This window comes from Oncorhynchus kisutch, linkage group LG30 (genome assembly GCF_002021735.2).
Source record: "Oncorhynchus kisutch isolate 150728-3 linkage group LG30, Okis_V2, whole genome shotgun sequence".
Taxonomy (NCBI): Eukaryota; Metazoa; Chordata; class Actinopteri; order Salmoniformes; family Salmonidae; genus Oncorhynchus; species Oncorhynchus kisutch.
In genome coordinates this window covers 14,149,045-14,167,476 of record NC_034203.2, presented here as the reverse complement: position 1 = coordinate 14,167,476, position 18,432 = coordinate 14,149,045, and the positions used below count along the sequence as shown (strand labels likewise).

Below are 18,432 nucleotides of genomic sequence, written 5' to 3'. Positions count from 1 at the left end.
GCCCAACATTATGAAGCAGGGCATAGCGAAGGCTCGGGGTTAGAGGTTCCAAGGCCGTTCTATTCATTCTATTTCTATGTATCTAACCGTGCCTTGCGTTCATAAAAAAAGAGGTGTATCTTTTAAGAGAAAATGGAACACATCATATGCAATGGTAGGGGTGCACACATCGACTGAGAATAAAACATACTCTCGAATCTCAAACACAAAAATTTATCGTTAACAATCCATAGATATTAACACGAAATAATGTAGGAATAAGAGTTAATCACCATTAGATGATTTATATGCAAGATAACTCGGAGTATTCTCCAAGCACCTCCCCCCCACCCTTCCATGGCGCAGGGATACAGACTGTACAGTCGCTTGTAGATTGCATTGAATGAGCTTGTTTGGCGTTTCCCTTGAAGCTTTGAGGCCATCCCCACACATTCCGTCTAACGGAAAGATACCGCAGCATCTTTTGTTTTCCTCCGCTGGGTATCAAGGTAAGTGTTTTACCTATGGTTTACCTGCTACGATTATATCTTGCGCACTGACTGACGTGGACATACATTCTTATGTCCAGTCGTTATTTTCCCAGAATTATCCACCAACGTAGGCTATACATCAACATGGCTGTTTGACTGATGTCGGGCTAGTCACTTACATTTTTACGACAAAAATATGATAAGGTCAGTCTGAGTGTAAATGTTAAACTGTGCGACGTCGTGTTTCAACAGCCATGCAATCACGAGCCAACGTTCGTACGTAGCCTACTCGGGTTGTTTTTAGGCTCACATTGCACCATACAGGTGGCTGTCATTTAGCTAAACTGGTGATCGAACGTTGCATCTTTGCGTTGTGCATCAGCCTGAAGCAGCAGGTCACAATGAAACGATGTTCCTAAACCTCAATGTCGCTCTTTGAGGTTTTAACATTTTGTCATGATGATGGTTCGGGTGGCTCGAGCGCTGGGGGGATTGCAGAGTCAGCATCGTTATTGTATGGGGTTATGAGATGTGACATAATTCGAGTAATTGCCCACTAACAAGCAAGAGCACTTCCACTGGGAACATGGCAATGTTATGGCTCCTCTGAGATATTATTGTGGTGTTTGTCTGTTTTGTCTGTGTTTTTAGGCTGAGACACTGTGTCATCATAAGATAAGTGGGAAATTAAGAGCAAGTGTAAGTTTGCATTGATCATTCTTCAATGTAATATATTAGCATCAGGGCTGTAGCATGGGATGCATATAGTAACGGTTTGACATGTCTCATCCGTTAGTTCACCTGTCTGTATACCCACTCCTCACACTTCACAGTGAATAGCTGCTGGGACCCTTCAACTCTGTCTGAATCATTTGATCTAGAGAGCCTAGTACACAGCTACACACAACAGGTTTATGAATATTGAGATTGGAGTGTGTGTCTGTGTCAGTGTGTTGGTTGGGGTGGTAAAATGATTTGGGTAAGTGTCAGTGTGACTAGATTGTCATGACAAAACGAGTGAAAGGCATTAGGCTTGGATGACTTTAGCAGGAGCCCTTTATTTGAATGTTCCATCATACTGCCTGCATAAGTCATAAACATGACTTAGCTTGACAGAATAAGTAGCCTAATGACAGTATGTGAAGCATGATGCACTCATAACAGGTTTATAACAGAGACCAGCGAAGAGAAGCAAGTGGTCATAAACAGATGCATTTGGCCCAGGCCTTATCATTTTTAAGCTGGACACTGTTGTGATGCATATTGCATAACATCAATAGCTAACCATTTAGGCTAAAACCCTGACTGTGTGTGTAGTTTACCAACTCGAAGCAACACATTATGACAACGTCAACACATTCCATCCCTGATGTGTAGTTAACCAATTTGAATTCCCCTGTTGATCACATTAAGATTAAACACTTCCCAGTCTCTCACCGATAAACTCTACCCCTTTTTGGCTTGACCAAACACACACCCAGGCTGGCACAGTCAAGACAACAACAGCTGTTGATTCTAGTGTTTCTCACAAAAACGTGTTAGCTGTGAGGAATGCTGAACAGTGAAGAATACGGTTTGTTACGGTCATGACTGGCACGGACACCATGCCTTTGTTTGAGACAGCGAGAGAAAAGACTGCAGTGTTGTGTTCTGGGTCCAAAACTATATCTCTAACATATGGCCTCGAGATCAATGCCAGGTCAATGATGTTTGGGGTCACCGTGGTTAGATTATATTTATCCCACTATTCCCACAACAATGGATATGAAGTTGAGAGTAGAGGTCGACCGATTTAATTAGGGCCGATTACATTGCATTCCATGAGGAAACTGCGTGGCAGGCTGACCACCTGTTACACGAGTGCAGCGAGGAGCCAAGGTAAGTTTAATGCTAGCTAGCAACTTATCTTATGAAAAACAATCTAAACATAATCACTAGTTAACTACACATGGTTGATGATATTACTAGGTTAACTATCTTGTCCTGCGTTGCATATAATCAATGCGGTGCCTGTTAATTTATCATCGAATCACAGCCTACTTCGCCAAATGGGTGATTTAACAAAAGCACAATCGTTGCACGAATGTACCTAACTATAAACATCAATGCTTTTCTTACAATCAATAAACAGAAGAATTTATTTTTTTAAATCTGCATATTTGGTTAAAAGAAATTCATGTTAGCAGGCAATATTAACTAGGGAAATTGTGTCACTTCTCTTGCGTTCATTGCACGCAGAGTCAGGGTATATGCAACAGTTTGGGCCGCCTGGCTCGTTGCAAACTAATTTGCCAGAATTTTACATAATTATGACATAACATTGAAGGTTGTGCAATGTAACAGCAATATTTAGACTTAGGGTTGCCACCCGTTCGATAAAATACGGAATGGTTCCGTATTTCACTGAAAGAATAAACATTTTTGACACTATTTATGACCAAAGGCTCGTATTTCTGTGTTTATTATATTATAGTTAATTCTATGATTTGATATTTGATAGAGCAGTCTGACTGAGCGGTGGTAGGCAGCAGCAGGCTAGTAAGGCATTCATTCAAACTTTACTCAGTTTGCCAGCAGCTCTTAGCAATGCTAACGTGCTGTTTATGACTTCAAGCCTATCAACTCCTGAGATTAGGCTGGCAATACTAAAGTGCCTATTAGAACATCCAATAGTTAAAGGTATATGAAATACAAATGGTATAGAGGGAAATAGTGGACGCGTCATAATTCCTATAATAATTACAACCTAAAACTTCTTAACTGGGAATATTGAAGAACTGGAAATATTGAACCACCAGCTTTCATATGTTCTGAGCAAGGAACTTAAACATTTGCTTTTTTACATGGCACATATTGCACTTTTACTTTCTTTTCCAACACTGTGTTTTTGCATTATTTAAACCAAATTGAGCAAGTTTCATTATTTATTTGAGACTAAATAGATTTCATTTATGTATTATATTAAGTTAAAATAAGTGTTCGTTCAGTATTGTAATTGTCATTATTACAAATATATATTTATTTATTTTATCAAAATTGGCCGATTTTTTTTTTTTTTTTAAATTATTATTATTATTTTTTTTCATTGGAATTTGCTTTTTTTTGGTCCTCCAATCGGTATTGGCGTTAAATCATACTCAGTCAACCTCTAGTTGGGAGTAGTAGGCTACCCTGTGCTGTGCTATATTACACTACATGTTTGTTGCTCCCCTGCAAAAGGATCTAATTTAGGCTAGCCTACACTCTTTGCAATGGCCAGCAGCGAGGGCCAATGTCAAGATGAAAACACAATGTGCATGCTAACACAAATAATGTGCTTGCTGCCTCTCCATCCCATAAAAATGATTCAACATGACCACCATAATATCTGTCAGTTTACATGAAGAAAACAAAGCGTGAAGATGATAAACTAGCCTACAAATTTGCTTGCGCAGGAAAAAAATCAATAGGTCACTTGAAATATGTTCCGAAGCCTACACATTTAGGACATATTCAGATATGTAGCTTAACTATTTGCCTAAATACTCAACCCCATATTAGCCTGCCTAATAGTGAAAGACCAGTAGACTAAATCCCTGTCATGTGCGGTACTAGCTCAGGGATCAGGGGATGGTGGAGCCCTGGCTTTCTGAGGAATGCCATGAGGGTCAAAGCAGAGAGGCTCAGTATAAATGGATGCTGTGAAGCAGGAACAGTTGAGTACACAGTCAGTCAGTCAGACAGACAGAACATGAACAGAACAGTAGTCAGTATGCAGCTCTGCCTGAGAGAGCGCCAAGGGACAGGGAGGGAAAGAGGACGTGGGGGTGGGGATGCTCTGTGGCTGAGGTAGAGATACTTTTTGTTATGAATACTGACTAGGCTGTGCCCCCCCCGGGTCATTCTTTCGAGTGGTCGAAATTTTTAAACTCATAAGGTGTGTCTATATATGGAAAAATAGCCTATGTGTTTTAATAAAATCAACTACTGTATATGTAAGCCACTGAGCTTGTCTGATGCTTTAAGCACACTGTGATTAAATAATCAAGACACACAAATGACTCAGACCAGAGATCAAGATCGCCTAACTAAACAAACCAAAACATTGTTCCCGAACCACCACCTGCTGCTGGCCTTCGCATATTCTGCCATTACGCTCCCAAAGTTGCCGGTAATAGGCTAAACCAGGGATTGGCAACCTTTTCCATTTGTAGTGCCAAATTATCTTACCATTTCTACCCAATCTGCGTGCCAGTTATGATTTTCTTATGCACATTTTCGTAGAACATTTATTATATAATAAAGTCTTGATCTCAATCATTGTCGTGGTTAATAACAATTATATCTAAATGAAAATGCTACAAATCTAAAAGCAACTTCAATTGCCATTGCCAACTATGTAAAAATATCCTACATAAAGCCAACAAATAAAAACAATATCCTGATCAAAATAAATCACATTGGCTTTGCAAGGTAAGGGAAGACCCCCATGAAATGGACAAAAATGAATGGCATCTTATTGGCATTGGACGAACCAAGTACACAATCGCAAATACCACTCAAATGGACAGCAGTTCATCAAAAACATATTGCAAGTGGAACATGGCAAATACCAAGTGTCATACTCCAAAAATCCCAAAGGTGGCGAGCTCGCTCCACCTTCCATTTGCCATATATGATCATAGGTAGTCGGCTTCCGAACCCAAAAGTCAGTGAACCATGTCCAAATGGCATATATGCTATTGTAAGTACCAAATCAGGATGTTATGTCCATTTGCCATATATGATCATAGGAAGTCTGTTTCCGAACCCAAAAATCAGTGAACCATGTCCAAATGGCATAGGAAATGTCCAAATGGCATATATAATGAACAAATGATATATATCACTATGTTAAGCCCTGAATCAACCTAGAAGGTCTATTTGTCATGTTTGATCATAGGAAGCAAGAATTTCTCATTGATGTTGATTCAGCATGTCCATTTCCTAATGGGAAGTCATTATGGATATACATTGGCAATGGACACGGTCAACTTACAGAAGAGCATGTTCACACTGACAATATAGCATATGTGTAATGGACACTGTCCAATCGCTCGTTGGTGTTGATTTCAGCCTGTCCATTTGGTGATGCTAAATCCCTCATTAAATGCATTGGAAATGTACAATTTTACACTGTCCGTTTGCAATGTCTTACAATGGGCATTTACCATGACGAATTGGACATGCTCTAATATACTGCAGAAATGCCCAATTGACTGGCTCGTTGAAGTCGGGATGGCCGAGCAGTGATAGTGGTTCCTCTCCATTGCTTGTTGATGTTGATTTAAACTTGTCCATTTGGTGATGGTAAATCCCTCATAAAATATATTGGAAATTTACACTGTCCATTTGCAATATAAAATGTTCAATGCCAATATATTATACTGCCATCAGGCCAGTCATCAGTCAATAAGATATCATACTGACACCAAACTTAAACATACTGACACCAAACTCACTTTGTCCAACTCTTTTAGAAGCAAACTATCACATCTTTCAGAGTCGGCCCACAATTCATATCGCATTCTGTTAAAACCATAAAAAAACATAAAAAACAGGTTCATTCGAGCTGTGAATCCAGGGTCCAGTTCTGACATTATGTGTATGCCTAGCTGAGGCGACCCCGAATCCCGAATTTTGTCTCGATACGTCATTCGTAGACCGACCAGCAACCTTAATTAGTGCTGAAAATTCACATTTTCCAGGCATTGCTACGGGGTCCCTGAAAGAGCTATTGGACAGAAACTTTAGGGTCCGTCTCTATGGGCCGAGGAGGTTTTGTGTGTGTGTGTGTGTGTGTGTACACAGAAATCACGTAGAGCTCCGAAACCTGCCTTAACACGCTGTAACTTTTCTTTTTTTCTATAACTTTTAAAAAACTATTTTGTTTAACCATCATCAAACGGACGTTAGATAAATGGCTGATTCTATTTTTCCTTACACTGCAGGTTTATGTACTTTGATGTGAAGCTGTCAAATTAGCACTTTATTACCGTTTTCAACCTTTAATCCCAGAAAATGGGCATTAACTCAAAGAGCATTGAGGCCTCAACGTCATCTTGTTTCTGGGCTAAAAGTACATTTGGTTAAACCTGTGCTCACTGAATTTCGTCTTCGAAGTCTTTTCAGTTTACGAGAAACTGCCATGTCCATTTGGTGATGTTTTGTCCATTTGCAATATACTGCCAGTCGCCACCTGGTGGAATTTTTCAGTACAGCAGAAAAATGTCCCAATATTTTACAAAAATATAACGCGGAAACCAAATGTCCTAGAGTCTTCATTTGATGACTTCCCGGAAGACCGGGCCCTGGGGGACGACCGAGAGGCGGTTGGTTAATTTAAAAAACACCCATGGATGTCTAGTAAGGGACCGTATATTTGTAATATGGAGATCCTCATCAAACATACGGGAAATGCCACTTGCGTCACTTAATGTATAAACTTGAAACATTGTATCAACTATCAACTTGGTCCAGCCTTAAGCTAACAAACTTGAAACATTGTATAAAATATTCTAGACCCTCAAGAGTTTCCCCTGCCAGTGAGCTCTGGACAGACACAGCGGGTAGGCTATTTGCGCACGGGATAAGAAGTAATCAGGTAGGCCTATTTTATGAAATTTCCACCGGATCAGAGCATGGATCAGAGAATGACGGGTTATCGAAAGGGAGCGAGCTGGAAAGATGTTTCAAATAGGCTACATTGAGGGAACTATTGTCATTCTCAATGGATGTAAAAACAGACTTTGTTTACTTGCTGTTTGAGGTGAAGAAAAAATTTATTTGAGAATCTGAGAAATACTGTCAGATCCCCAAATGGGCACATTTATACGCCTACATGTGCACTCAAGCCAGGTAGCCTAGGCCAACTTCTATGCGTAGTCAGGTGTGCGTCCTTTGTCAACATTGACAGGAGCGCTCCAAACCAAACACAAAGAATGACCTCGTAAATGGAATGAAATAAACCAAAACGTGTTTCTCACAAGTGTAGCCTAGTATGTGTTCTCTGCATACAACATGTCCACTCCAAAATGGAGAACAGTAAAAGAATAGTAATATATTGAATGCATTAACAGAAATGACGGTATCCAAACAAACATTGTAGATTAGAAATGATGTGAATTAACGGTAAATGTACTATTGGTATGCCATCCCTGTGGCTTCCACAATGGATTAGTCCACTGAGACATGTATCAATCAAGACATGTCCCATACGTGTTTTGGGAATTTTCTGCAATTCTACACATTTTGCCACGGGGCAAAGGGAAATCTGCAGTTTTATAGCTAATCTCATGCTATTGTACACATTTTGCCATGAGGAAGTTTATCATTTTTAAAAATATAAATGTATTTCCATGACAGAATTCAAATGCTATTTTGGACTGACCAATGTAGATAGTTTCAAAAAGTTACATATCAGGAAATTTTGATTAGAAATCTTTTGGATATCGGAGCAACCTTGATGGAATCTTATTTGAGTCAGAAAGGATGTTCATATGATAAGGAAGATATGCAAAACCTTGTGGAGAGCCTATCCAACTGACAATCCCTTAGAAAAAAAATACACTTTTGGAACTTTTGGGACTTAAAACAAACTGATGATGGCACAAGATGGAGGGAATGTTAGAACATAACTAACACAATTACAGTTAAAGAAAATGTACGCTTGCTTAATCCGGTATAAACTAATGTATAGAATGTATTATACGCGAGACAAATTCTACAGCACAACGGCATAGTCATGTCTTCAGTGTTGGCATCAAGACATGGCATTATGGGGGTGTAGTGAGATACCCAATGGGCTGGACGATTTTCTTCTCATCTTGAAAAATGTCTGCTAAAAACGTGGACATCAATCCGCAATCATTAACACAATGGAAAAATCTAAATATTTATTATTGAAACATCATGGGTGACCTAGAAAGCCTTAAATTGTACCAATTTGGTTTAATTTAAGGCTATGTGGCAAACACTAATGCAGGCACTAGGGATGGGGGTGTGAGCATGCAGGTCTGGGCAGATGAGATGTAGTCATTGTTCGTATAAGTTTGTATCTGGAGTTTAAAAAACAATGGAGGGGAAAAAAAGGAAGAATATTAAAGAAACTATCAAATAAAGCTAAAATATAGGTTTATTGACTGATAAAGGCACAGGATTATGAGCTGTGCTGTTTGCTAAATGAACAAGTGAAGTAGGCAGTGGCATAGAGCATATAGCCATAGAAGCACAGTGACATGCCTCAATGCGGTCATATTCATCGTTTATTGGGGGAGGGGGGGGGAGACTTTCAGTTATTTTGGGCCTCCCATAACATGAGTGAATTAAATTTCATTTAATCAGAATGTCATTCCAGTACACTGCTTGCTATGGATTCTATCTGATAGTGTTTGCATGTTTTGGTAAAGAGACAAATCATGTCAAGTGTTCCAAACGGGGACAAGTAGAGAGCATGCGAAAGATGAATTGGTCACACAGTGTGAAAATGTATCTTGATAGTGATGAGTGGGTTGTCATCCTCCAGGCCTGACCTTGTGCCTGCAGCGATGGGATCTAGGGCTGCAAGATGTATCGAATGAATTAGATTAATTCAAATGTATGTTTTTTTTTGCGCAATATTCCAAATACCTATATTGCAAGGTACCTGTATCGTATTTAAAAAAATGTAATGAGCATTTATGTCCCCTTGTTCCCATGTTGTCTTTTTGGTCACGTCGTCTTTGCTCCTTCTGTGCTGTGTTCACCTTCCCATTTACACCAGAGATCTGTATATAATGACAAGATGCTCATCTCTCCGCCCTAACAATGGGAGTCGTTGTCCCAAAGGCGGCACGGCACGGCAGGCGACAAGGTTAGGTCCAAAATAAGCCCATAAAAATGCATTGGGCTTATTTTGGACAGATTTTGGCGAGAGTGAAACCTTACCTCACCTCTTCCTCTGTTTACACACAGACATCAAGCCCCTCCCCCTGACACTCGCACAACAAAGATGAGAGATCACTTCTTCCTCTCTGACAAGCGGTTTCAACTCACTGTTTGCATTTGAGATTTGGTCCAACAGAATGGGTCATACGGACACCAACACATTGAGACATTATTTTACTGTAACAGAGGAGACGTTAACTTTTCTAACCATACCCTCAACTCCTCAAATTGAGCTCATAGTAGACACTACTAAAACAGGAGTATCAATGAACATTGATTCTGGAAAATGAATTCTCAGTTTGTCGCATGGCATTGGGGTACCACTTGTAGCATTTTAGCCAAAGACTGTTATACAAGCTGCCTAGTCAGTTTTTTATGCTTATTGCATATTTATAAAACACAAAGGATTTGGCAACTCATTCTGAGAAAGAAGGTAGGCCATTTGATTTCAACATCTGAACAAAGTGGACAAGCTAGCCTGCTGTTCAAACAGTTGGAGAAGGACAGAAGGGGGTGTTCATAACAATTCAACTGTTCTTCCTTGTTAACTAGCAAATAGATCGAAGTTGGCTAAACTTGAAATATAAAGATTAACTGGCTACGTCCTAGCAGGTGGGCTTGTGCTTGAGAGATTGTTTGAGACCTGTGGTCATTTTCTATAATGCATGCTACAAGATGTGAATGGTTGCATGGTTCTGGTTACATTTGTAACAAAAAGGGCATTTACATAGGCAGAGTTTTGGTTGTGGAAGGCTTATATTTAGCCAAGGTATAATTGAAGAAGCCCTGAATTCATTGGATTATTGTTGACTGTTTGAAATGCAGTGTATTTGACCTTTAATTGTACAACAAAGCTTATTTAGAGAGAACATAAAATCTAGATATACAGTCGTGGTCAAAAGTTTTGAGAATGACACAAATATAAATTTTCACAAAGTTTGCTGCTTCAGTGTCTTTAGATATTTTTGTCATTTGTTACTATGGAATACTGAATTATAATTACAAGCATTTCACAAGTGTCAAAGGCTTTTATTGACAATTACTGAGAGATGCAGAGAGTCAATATTTGCAGTGTTGACCCTTCTTTTTCAAGACCTCTGAAATCCGCCCTGGCATGCTGTCAATTAACTCTGGGCCACATCCTGACTGATGGCAGCCCATTCTTGCATAATCAATGCTTGGACTTTGTCAGAATTTGTGGGTTTTTGTTTGTCCACCCGCCTCTTGAGGATTGACCACACGTTCTCTTTGGGATTAAGGTCTGGGGAGTTTCCTGGCCTTGGACCCAAAATATTGATGTTTTGTTCCCCGGGCCACTTAGTTATCACTTTTGCCTTATGGTAAGGTGCTCCATCATGCTGGAAAAGGCATTGTTCGTCACCAAACTGTTCCTGGATGGTTGGGAGATCCCGGAGGATGTGTTGGTACCATTCTTTATTCATGGCTGTGTTCTTAGGCAAAATTGTGATTGAGCCCACTTCCTTGGCTGATAAGCAACCCCACACCACACATGAATGGTCTCAGGATGCTTTACTGTTGGTATGGCACAGGACTGATGGTAGCGCTCATCTTGATGCCCCAAACAATCGGAAAGGGGATTCATCAGAGAAAATTACTTTACCCCAGTCCTCAGCAGTCCAATCCCTGTACCTTTTGCAGAATATCAGTCTGTCCCTGATGTTTTTCCTGGAGAGAAGTGGCTTCTTTGCAGGCCTTCTTGACACCAGGCCATCCTCAAAAAGTCTTTGCCTCACTGTACATGCAGTTGCATTCATACCTGCCTGCTGCCATTCCTGAGCAAGCTCTGTACTGGTGGTGCCCTGATCCCGCAGCTGAATCAACTTTAGGAGACGGCCCTGGTGCTTGCTGGACTTTCTTTGGCGCAATGAAGCCTTCTTCACAACAATTGAACTGCTCTCCTTGAAGTTCTTGATGATCCGATAAATGGTTGATTTAGGTGCAATATTACTGGCAGCAATATCCTTGCCTGTGAAGCCCTTTTTGTGCAAGCAATGATGATGGCACGTGTTTCCTTGCAGGTAACCATGGTTGGTAGAGGAAGAACAATGATTCCAAGCACCACCCTCCTTTTGAAGCTTCCAGTCTGTTATTCAAACTCAATCAGCATGACAGAATGATCTCCAGCCTTGTCCTCGTCAACACTCACACCTGTGTTAACGAGAGAATCACTGACATGATGTCAGCTGGTCCTTTTGTGGCAGGGTTGAAATGCAGTGGAAATGTTTTTTGGGAATTCAGTTCATTTGCATGGCAAAGAGGGACTTTGAAATTAATTGCAATTAATCTGATCACTCTTCATAACATTCTGGAGTATATGCAAATTGCCATCATGAGGCAGCAGACGTTGTGAAAATTCATATTTGTGTCATTCTCAAAACTTTTGGCCACGACTGTACAGTTGAAGTTAAATTTTTTACATACACCTTAGCCAAATACATTTTAACTCAGTTTTTCACAATTCCTGACATTTAATCCTAGTAAATATTCCAGTTAGGATCACCACTTTATTTTATGAATGTGAAATGTCAGAATAATAGTAGAGAGAATGATTTATTTATTTCATCACATTCCCTGTGGGTCAGACGTTTACATACACTCAATTAGTATTTGGTAGCATTGCCTTTAAATTGTTTAACTTGGGTCAAATGTTTCAGGTAGCCTTCCACAATAAGATGGAATTTTGGCCCATTCCTCCTGACAGAACTGGTGTAACTGAGTCAGGTTTGTAGGCCTCCTTGCTCGCACACACTTTTTCAGTTCTGCCCACAACTTTTGTGGTCAGGGCTTTGGGCTTTGTGATGGCCACTCCAATACGTTGTCTTTGTCCTTAAGCCATTTTGCCACAACGTTGGAAGTATGCTTGGGGTCATTGTCCATTTGGAAGACCCATTTGTGACCAAGCTTTAACTTCCTGTCTGATGTGTTGCTTCAATATATCCACATAATGTTCATCCCTCATGATGCCATCTATTTCGTGAAGCGCAAAAGTCCCTCCTGCAGCAAAGCACCCCCACAACATGATGCTGCCACCCCCATGCTTCACGGTTGGGATGGTGTTCTTCAGCTTGCAAGCCTCCCGCTTTTTCCTCCAAACATAACGATGGTCATTATGGCCAAACAGTTCTATTTTTGTTTCATCAGACCAGAGGACATTTCTCCAAAAAGTACGATCTTTGTCCCCATGTGCAGTTGCAAACCATAGTCTGGCTTTTTTATGGCGGTTTTGGAGCAGTGGCTTCTTCCTTGCTGAACGGCCTTTCAGGTTATGTCGATATAGGACTCGTTTTACTGAGGGTATAGATACTTTTGTACCTGTTTCCTCCAGCATCTTCACAAGGTCCTTTGCTGTTGTTAGTGTGTGTAAACTTCTGACCCACTGGAATTGTGACACAGTGAATTATAAGTGAAATAATCGGTCTGTAAACAATTGTTGGAAAAATGACTCGTGTCATGCACAAAGTAGATGTCCAAACCGACTTGTCAAAACTATAGTTTGTCAACAAGAAATTTGTGGAGTGGTTGAAAAACAAGTTTTAATGACTCCAACCTAAGTGTACGTAAACTTCCAACTTGACCTGTATATCGTGAATCACCCATAAGTTAGAAAAAATCAAGATATTATTTTTTGGTCATATAACCCAGCCCTAGATGGATTATCCAGTACATTAGCCAGGGCGAGTTTCTTTCTGAAACGTGGATACATCTCCCTGCTTTGTCTTCATTCCAGCGATATGCGAAGCGGAGGTGAGTCTGATTCACACGATGGAGTGGGATTTTGATGACATTTAGCTTGCTTGAAGCGATCTTTAGAAGTGAAGCTCTCAGCTGGTGCAAATGCCTGACCTGGAACAATCTGCAAATCACACGAGAATCTTTACATCATATTACTCTGAGAATCAGCAGACTACTAAGAGTATGAGTATTATGTAAAAGACCAGCATTCCAACGAGGGGCTGAGTGGACCTGTGTTTATCAACCTTTTCTGTGCCAGGGACTGGCAAACTGTGGTTCACAACCTTGTACCTGAGATTAAAACTAGTTCTTGAGAGCTGATGAAATAGTGTCAGCTCCCTATCTGACAGAGCAGGAAGCGACATCACAAGGACCGGCGCTGGTCAACGGACCAGAGGGTTGAGAACATTTGTAAGCCTACTTTCCCACCTTTTTTTTCTTTTTTTTTCTCCAAAGTTCATGTTCTTCCTCAGGAGAGAGGGGCAGGTCTTTTGGGATGTTGATGTTTTATGTTCAACATTCTGTTTTATTGCTTGGCGTCCTGCTGAGTAGTAAGATCTGCACCAGCTGTGAAAGGTTGCGTTTCTGCTGTTTTTTTGTTGTTGAAAGAGAGCCTGAATAGAGACATGAACAGAGACAGCCAGGCCTTGTATCTAGGGCTGGGAATTGCCAGGGACCTCGCAAAACGATATTAGCACGATATTTAGGTGCCGATTACGATTCTCACCATTTTTTGCGATTTGATTTGATTTGACAATTTTTTGCGATTTGATGTTCCAAACATGTTGCTCACTATATGTCTGCTGCAGAGGGACCAGAGAGCACGAGAAAATTAGTTTTGATCAGTCATGGGGGAAAAAGCGCTGAAAACCTGTTGGCTCACTATTCAAAAAGAAGATAAGCTATAGGATGAAAAATAACAGAGTTTTGTCTACGGTACAGCCGACTAGCGCTAGCTAACACTACCTAGCAAAATACAATATTATAATAATTGACATGGAGTCAAAGTATCGATATGTCATTCAAAATAATATTGCGATCTGTAAAAATCGGTATTTCTCTCCATCACTACTTGGTAGGCCCCCCTCATCCTGCTTGTCTGATGTAAAATTGGGTGCGTCTTAATGGTCTATAAGAAGCTTCCTTTCCCCCTCACTCTCCTCTTCATCTGCACTAATCTGAAAAGATAGGGTAGGTGAATCATGAAAGGAAGACGCTGGATGCCTACTGGAAATGATCTTTCACCAGTCCAGAGCTTTCAGATCAGGACCAAAGACCATAGTAGCCATCTGAAGTTTAGACTTGCCTGTGGTGATTTTGGTTATTATGAAAGGAAATAAAATGGAACAAATTATTGTAGCACAATCACTTGCCACTCAATAAGGTTTAGGCCTAACAGATGATGCCTTTGGCTATATGAAATAGCAGAGGGAAATCTATGATGTACATGGTGGTCCATTCCATCTACTACGGATCTCAAGGGACACAAAGTAACTTATGGTGACTGGTACGGAGGTTAGTCTGGGGCCCTCGGAATACATATCACACATCAAAAAGCTAGTGGATTGCCTTGTTCGACAGCACCTGTACCACATTTCGTCTTTTCTATAATGCAGGCAGGTCCTTTCTCTGCCCCAGGGCTGGAGGTTGCCAGTGACATGCTGAGAGACCAAGTCAGTCGTGACTAATCAGACATGATGTGGTGGTCAGCGAGACGCCCCCCCCCCCCCCCATGTTTTGATGAGGACATTTGTTAAGACTTAATTATTTGGGCCTTACTTGTTGAGTGTGCAGCTGGCTATGTTTGTGTCATGAACATTTGGAGTCAAAGTGTGGTTGCCACTAGCAGTGGCATCAAATAATCGCGGTTCCTGGAAATGTGCACAAATTACAGTCATAGCAGCATCTCTTAGAGCAGTTATGTTTAGTCAGTGTAACTACAGTGGGGGTCAATCCTGCTAACCCCAAAAACTCTGTTTCTGTACTCAAACAATAGTGCACTCTTGTACACGAGTAGGCCTACATGCTACAGTGGCTGAGGTATGTTAGTTTGCAGTCTGAGGATCAGTAGATAAGAGACTGGGTCAGACAGCGTTCACTAGGACAGCTCCACTGATATGAGCCATGAGGGAGCAGACGAACGGGGAGAGAGGGCAGGGTAAAGAGCGAGGGAGAAGGGTGTGTGTAATAAAGCCTGTCAGCTTTCAGCTGGACCCCCACTTCTCACCAATGGATTTAAAGTAGCAGTGGAGTTTTACTGAGACTGGTATAAAGCTGGCACTCGGGAAGGGAGAAGGGTGGAGGAGGAGAGAAATAACAGCCCAAACACTTTGGGGAGGGGTCATTCACTGTAGACGGTGGGGGCCTTGAAGGTTGACCAGAATCCTCTCTAACTATACTAATTACAATGGGCCTGGTGTGATGGCGGCTCTCTGGCTGATGCTTAATGCATTAAAACAAGCTGTGATAAAAAACCTTGCAGCTGCTGCTGTTGTTCGGGAATGTTCTCTGCTGGTTGTAAGTTAGTATGGTGACTGTTATCTCAGACCTGAGTAAATGTACTGTTTACAGTGCATGATAATGGCTAGGTTGAATAGTACCACAGTTATAGTTAGTGTGGCTGTCATCTCAGCTAGCCTGATTTATGTCTGGGCCATGTTTGAGTTAGCTGGGCTACTTCTGAGATTGCGGTGGCGATAACGTGTATTGGATCATTTGAATGCTCTGGCATGTTAAGCGACGTGATAATGTGGCCGTGTGGTGTCAAGTTAGGGTTGTAGTATTGCGGCTATTGGTTGTGATGGCATAGCTTATGTCTGTGTCATGTTGTGTGTGTCGTATCATATCGGAGATGATAAACCATGTGGTTCGAGCCCAGAATGCAGATTTTTTTTTTCTTCTGAAAGATGTGGTATATCAGACCGTATACCCAAACAAAGGACTTTTCACTGCTATGCGTTGTCGTGTCTAAGAACGACCCTTAGCTGTGGTATATTGGCCATATACCACACCTCCTCTGGCCTTATTGCGTAATTATAGTGTGGCCGTTTCAGTTCTGATAATGTTTCTGTTGTGTTAGTGTGTAGCCTACTAAGTCACGTTTATAGGCTCGTTTGTGATAGTGGGGCAGTCGTTTTGTCTCTCGATTTTGATAGTGTGGCCCTAGTCTCATGTTTCCCCTGCTCATGTGAATCCTCTGGAGGCGGAGGATTCGCATGAAACCCATCTGTCTGATTCCTGACACATCAATGGAGAGGAGACGCAGCTGCATCGTGGACCCAGCAGGCCTTTTCCACACTCGGTGAACATGTCTGTTTGTTCTGTCTTTTGCCTCCAGTCAACGGTTGCCCTACCTGCAGTTTAAACAAACATTTTTTAGTCGAGTGCATCTGCCTCCAGAGAAACAAGAGAACTAGCTGGTCTGATCATGTGGCCTAACACTCACCAGTGTGAGGTGTCCCAGATGGCAATTTGACTACAAAACTCCAGATACCCCTAATAACCATCCAACACATTATAACATGCCAATCAAACACACCTGAGCTCTGGCAAATAGGCCAACTGAACATCTGCATATTGTACTAACACATTGATGTAGAGTAGTGCTGAGCCATTAGTGCTTTTTGAGGTCAGTTTCGGTTAGATTATACAAAAAATGATCACAGTACAAATTAAATGCACTATGCATTATGTGGTTTGATTTCTCAAAAATATAACAATTAATAAAAGTCCCATGATGGTAGTGACTGCCCATGACTGCTTATCACGTATTAACTGTAAGTTATTCACAAATCTTTAATAAACTATTTCATTTGTTGTATATATTCGATTACTTTTTGTTATTTCATTCCAAGTCATCTCATCTCTATAGAGCTGCTTCCTATGCTGTCTGATTTTCAGTCGTCCTTCAAAGTAAATACGGTATACTTTTATGACTGCTGAATACCTTCTATCAGTCACTGGGGCGGCAGGGTAGCCTAGTGGTTAGAGCATTGGACTAGTAACCGGAAGGTTGCAAGTTCAAATCCCCGAGCTGACACGGTACAAATCTGTCGTTCTGCCCCTGAACAGGCAGTTAACCCACTGTTCCTAGGCTGTCATTGAAAATAAGAATTTGTTCTTAACTGACTTGCCTAGTTAAATAAAGGTTAAAAAAATAAAACTTGGATAATGTATTTTCAGATACCTCTCTGTCCCTCTCGATGTCTCTTCTCTCCTTGTCTGCCTCTCACTAACCTAACATAGCAGCCATAAAGGAAACACAGACCGGATAAGTAGGTGCGCAATGGATTATGGTCAGTGTAGTTAATTACCACATTTTCTTCTCTAAACTATGTAGAATATTGGCCTGTGGGGAAACTACAACTCCCTACTACATCGCACAGTTTGGGCTTGATTTGATTTGATTTATCTCTAGAGAAACTGCAATGTGTGCATTGAGCTCGCAGAAAAAACCCAAACCCAAACAAAATGGAATTCAAATAATTGAACCACATTTGTCAGTTGTTTGACATTTTGGATAATCGCTCAGCCCTCCACACGGACTCCTAGGCAGACGCAGTCTGTTCATTTGTGCTTGATTGCGAGGAGAGCTACTTTCAGGGACATTCAGGAACCTCCTTTTTTCTGTGATGTAGGTCAAGACCTTTTCATTTTAGCAAGTGTACTTGTAAGCTGCTTGAGATCTTCTGTGCTGTTATGTGAGGGTGCATATCACGTCCCTTTGTGCACACACTGACTGATTTTCAAAGTCCCGAAGCCTTGGCAGTGTATAGTCTTAGGATTAGATCCGGAGTGACATTTGTCCTGCTGAGGTTGTGCTTATGCCTCACCTTTGCCCTGCGTCTGCTTGGCGTTAACCCTTCCTGGGTCTCAGGCTGTCTCTAGAGGTCTCTCAGGCAGACCTGTTCATATGCATGAGGTCAAATGCCACTCTCGACTGTTTTCACCCTCTAAGAAACAACAAACCCTGATAGGCCTACATAGGGCTGGACTATTTGTGTGACATTCATGGCTGTGTATTAGATCAGTGGTTCACAAACTGTGGGGGGCGAGTCGTTCTAATAGTAGAATGCACAAGGTGCAATTTTGAAATTGGGTAGTGCATCATCAGTTTTCCTCTCGTCATTGCAGACCTCAGAGAGCAATTTTTTTAGCTAGGTCTTTTAGCCCATTGATTTTGTGTTGTAATGTTTGAGTCATTCAGATATCACATGAACACGCATAAGACATGACAAAATGTGTAGAATTGCATGAAGTTTGCTTT

At 41.1% G+C, this 18,432-nt stretch overlaps 1 protein-coding gene across 2 annotated transcripts in view; it reads left to right on the top strand.

Moving 5' to 3' along the window:
• Window positions 1-261: 261 nt before the first annotated feature.
• LOC109875457 (protein FAM110B-like) overlaps window positions 262-18,432 on the top strand; it is a 48,282-nt gene continuing 30,111 nt past the window's right edge. For both annotated transcript variants that reach the window (XM_031810679.1, XM_031810678.1), the window contains exon 1: window positions 262-488. The gene's annotated coding sequence lies outside the window, so the exon portion shown is untranslated. The remainder of the gene's footprint in view (window positions 489-18,432) is intronic.